Here is a 4264-nt window from a genome sequence, read left to right as displayed (position 1 = left end):
TTCTTTCTGGGCTGAAGTGAGCAGGATGAAAACAGCAGTGTGTGAGCAGAGGTTTCCATGCCTAAGAACTGAGATGAGAGCTTTGTTGAGTTTACACCATAGCGATGCTGACTGTGAGAGGGCTTTCTCAGTGGTTAGAAAAATCCACACTTAATGTAGGAAGAATATGGGGGCTAAATGTAGGAAGAATATAGGGGCTAACTGTTTGCTTAAAATTTCCTGTCACTTCAGAAATTATGCATAGTGCAAAGAGCTCTGGAGATAACGGCTCCTCCCCTTCCGGCTCTGGAGACAGCAGCTCCACCCCCTCTGGCTCACTGGAAGGAAGCTCCACCCACTCTGGCTCGTAGGACTGCAGCTCCACCCACTCCGGTACCCGGAATGATTGTATCTCTGCCATATCTTCAGCCAGGTAACAGAGCACCATGGTTGTACTATCATGAAGGGACGCCAGGTGGTGCTGTCTCGCCCAGACCTCCCATTGCTCCCCATCTTGACACCAGAGCCAGTTGATAGTCAGTGGGAGGTCTTTGAAGAGATCCCCCTCTGCGTCCACCAGCCAATCCCAGATTTCTCGGGACGAGGGTGAACCCGGTGGCACTGGAGCTACAGGTGTTGCTGCTGATGCCTGGGGTGGCAGCTGCTTCTCCTCCTGGGCCAGCGCGTAGGGGCATCCCGCCCAGTTGTGCCCATCCTCCTTGCAGCAACCACCCCAGTCAGCCAGTGGCCCCTCTGGACAGGCCCGCCAGCGGTGGCCCTCCTTCCCGCAACAGGAGCACCATGGGAACAAGCTGGCTGGGTCCTCCAGCTGTTGCTGTTGCAGCTTTTGCTGCTGCCTGCTCTTCTTGCCCATTTTATTTTCTTCAAAACAATCAAAACTGCGGGCGTTTAGAAGGCCTATTGCAGGAAGCCATTCAACTTTTACAAATATATATATATATATATATATATATATATATATATATATATGTGACAGGATTGTCAGAGGTTGAGACTCAAAGACAGTTTAGAAGTTCAAAATAAAGTTTTTTTAATAACCAAAAATACAAAATAAATCGGCACGAGGGCCAAACAAAAAGGTTTCTAAACACAAAATACACAAAACAAAACTTACAAGAATAAGGCTTCCAGGCTGGATTCAAAAACTTACAAAACAACACACACAGACAAACAGTTGCTTCCTCTCCTTCTGGAACTCTCCCTCTAGCCAGGGCCTTTCCCCTGGCTTTTATCCCCTGTGGCTGGAGCCCAATTAATCAATAATTGCTGATTATTCAATTAGGGCTCCAGCCACATTCTCACATGTTTTCCTGGTAGGGAGGAATTTAACCCCCTCCTGCCAGTCCCAACCACGTCATAAAGACGGGGCAGTCCCCCGTCACATATCCCCCCCTTGTGCCAAGCACAACATGGTCTAAATGGCCACCTCCCCCCTCAGTCTCAGTCCCGGAAGAGGGGAAAGCATAGTGTCCATGGGGGTGGCCATGGTGGGAGGTCCGGCACCCCCCAATTCATCGTGGCCGGCAGCTCCCTCTTCCGGGGCTCCGGCCACACACTATCCTGCCGCGAAAGTGCAGCTGGGGGAGCTGGTCTCCTGACCTCCTCCCCCCCCCCCCTCTTCATGGCCGGCAACTCCCCTCCATGGGGCTCCGGCCACAGCGTAGCGACCCCAGGCGAAGACCCAAGGCGACGGCAGCAGCAACGGACCCTCGGGAGGCGGAGGCGGGAACGGCGGCCCGGCTCCCTCTGGTGGCGGAAGCGGGAATGGCGGCCCGGCTCCTTCTGGTGGCGGAGGCGGGAACGGCGGCCCGGCTCCCTCTGGTGGCGGAGGTGGGAACGTCAACTCTGGTCCTTCCGGCGGCGCTGGACCCTCTGGACCCCCTGGCGACGCGGACAGGCAGGCAACCCCAGGTGATGCGGACAGGCAGGCAACCCCAGGCGATGCGGACAGGCAGGCAACCCCAGGCGATGCGGACAGGCAGGCAACCCCAGGCGATGCGGACAGGCAGGCAACCTCAGGCAATGCGGACAGGCAGGCAACCCCAGGCGATGGAGGGAGAGACAGCTCCGGCTGTTCCCCCTCTGCTGGCGGTGGAGGGAGAGACAGCTCCGGCTGTTCTGTGACGAAATACTATCAAAAACAGTACTGGGTACAGGCAAAGCAGCAGCCAGATCCATCACAATGCCTGCGCAAAGTAGCTGTGTACACTCATTTGTGACTATCCCTCCAACACAAGAGAAGCAGACATCGTAAGAAAAGTATAGAGTCTGCTACGAAAATAAAAACAAAAGAAAAGACACAAGAACAATGTGCAGTGATTACGAAGGCAACCCCGGGTTCTGTTGTATTGAACATTTCAATAAATGACACAGAGCAAGTCGATAATGGCACACGTTTTGATGTTGTTAGAATTTTATTTGATAATTACTGTTTACTGATTATTATTGTTATTATCGTTATTAGCAGCGTTTTTGTTTTCATTATTAAAAAAATGTGTTTTTATCTCTATATTGAATATAGGTATGTAGTACACAGGAGTATAAAGGGTTAATGAAAAAACACAGTTCAGGTTATTTATTTGTGTTTTATTCATCATATGTTAACATTTTATAGCAATTACAGGTTTGAAAACTATTATTATTATTATTATTATTATTATTAGTATTATTATTATTATTATAAATCTGGTACCTGGGAAGGGGTTTCATTTTTACATCTGGAGTTGAAGTGGTTAAACTTGCCATGGTCTATTTTAATGCTGTTTTGAAAACCTGATGTGACAATGCTATTTAACATAGATTTAATGTGTTTTCTTTTAACATACTCCTAGTCAAAATTATTTTTAACAGCTATTTTTCAAGCAACAGGAATATGCTTACTTTTAATTTGAACACATAGTCCTAATAATTCATAATAATCTGAACACTGAAGTTACATTTTTTAAATACATGTTCTGGTTGTCAATTGATAATTTTACAACAATATCCTTTTCGTTAATGTCTACAGTATGTAAACACAGCTGTGGTTTTGGTATTGCAAGATGTACAGTAAAAGTTCACTTTTGATGCGACGTCTGTCATCCCTGAGCACATTGTTAATAGATAAGAAGGATCGTTCTGCATCTACACTGTTGACAGGTACTGTTAATCACCGCAGGGCAACTACTGCAAGAGCTGCAAATCGGGATTTCATGCTTCTCCAAAACTGTAAACCGTCCTCCCTTTAGGTTTTGCATGATCAAGGGGATGCAGAGGTATATTTTCTGCATAAAAGGCATTGGTTAATTGGAAAAGTTTGTTTCTCCTTTAAAGCTGTGTAAGTATTCACCTTTTGCACTGCCCCCATTTTAAAAGATGCATACTGCTCACTTCCTCTTTCCACAGTGAGTGGAAACATGTAAAAATTCATGGATTCCGTGAACTGATCACTGTAATATAATCATATCTGTAATCATGCTTTGAGTAGTGTGAATCAGGTCAAACGAACCTGGTTTCAGAGCTTTTGTGAACTATTGACTCAGAGTTAACGGTAACAGTTTATATTAAGGCGCTGCTTATTAATGGTTTGTAAATGTATAATGGGCATGTAATACCTATGTTATAGTGTTAATAAAGCACTATGGATATTATTATTATTATTATTATTTATTTCTTAGCAGACGCCCTTATCCAGGGCGACTTACAATTATTACAAGATATCACATTATACATTATTTCACATTATACAGATATCACATTATTTTACATACAATTACCCATTTATACAGTTGGGTTTTTACTGGAGCAATCTAGGTAAAGTACCTTGCTCAAGGGTACAACAGCAGTGTCCCCCACTGGGGATTGAACCCACAACCCTCCGGTCAAGAGTCCAGAGCCCTAACCACTACTCCACACTGCTGCCCTATAGTTTCTAACCATGCAATAGCCATAGACTGAATTACATTTAAACATCCCAAAGTACAATAGCTGGCTAAAAACTGTCCCCTTTATAAAAACGTAATTTTGTTTATGGCTATTGCATGGTTAAACATCCCAAAATAGAAAAGGTGGCTAAAATATGTCCCCTTTATAAAACTGTAATTCTGTCTATGGCTATTGCATGGTTATAACTGCTATATAATGCTTAATTAATGATTTATAACATAGTTATTAAGCATCTGTTATATGTGTATAAAACATTAATAAGCAGCACCTTATCAAAGACTGTATTTTGAGCCCGGAATTATACAGGATCCTTACACTAGCAATGAGAAGCTTTTAGTAT

The sequence above is a fragment of the Acipenser ruthenus genome, chromosome 7, assembly GCF_902713425.1.
Source record: "Acipenser ruthenus chromosome 7, fAciRut3.2 maternal haplotype, whole genome shotgun sequence".
Lineage (NCBI taxonomy): Eukaryota > Metazoa > Chordata > Actinopteri > Acipenseriformes > Acipenseridae > Acipenser > Acipenser ruthenus.
The sequence above is the reverse complement of the archived record's forward strand: the minus strand, read 5'-3'. Positions refer to the sequence as shown.